Source organism: Etheostoma spectabile, chromosome 12 (assembly GCF_008692095.1).
Source record: "Etheostoma spectabile isolate EspeVRDwgs_2016 chromosome 12, UIUC_Espe_1.0, whole genome shotgun sequence".
Classification (NCBI taxonomy): domain Eukaryota; kingdom Metazoa; phylum Chordata; class Actinopteri; order Perciformes; family Percidae; genus Etheostoma; species Etheostoma spectabile.
In genome coordinates this window covers 25,042,146-25,042,351 of record NC_045744.1, presented here as the reverse complement: position 1 = coordinate 25,042,351, position 206 = coordinate 25,042,146, and positions in this window count along the sequence as shown.

Below are 206 nucleotides of genomic sequence, written 5' to 3'. Positions count from 1 at the left end.
TAATTATGACTAGTCATAAAGACGTTATTGCTATCTACAATGTTAATTCCGGATAGTCAAACTTAGCTTTTAAATGTTAAAAGGGCTTGCCATATAGATAGCTGTTACTGGAATTATGGCTAGTCAAAATGACGTAGCTATCTCAAACCTGAATTAGGGATATTCGTAATTTGATATCTTGAAACAAATTTTAGAGATCTGAAATA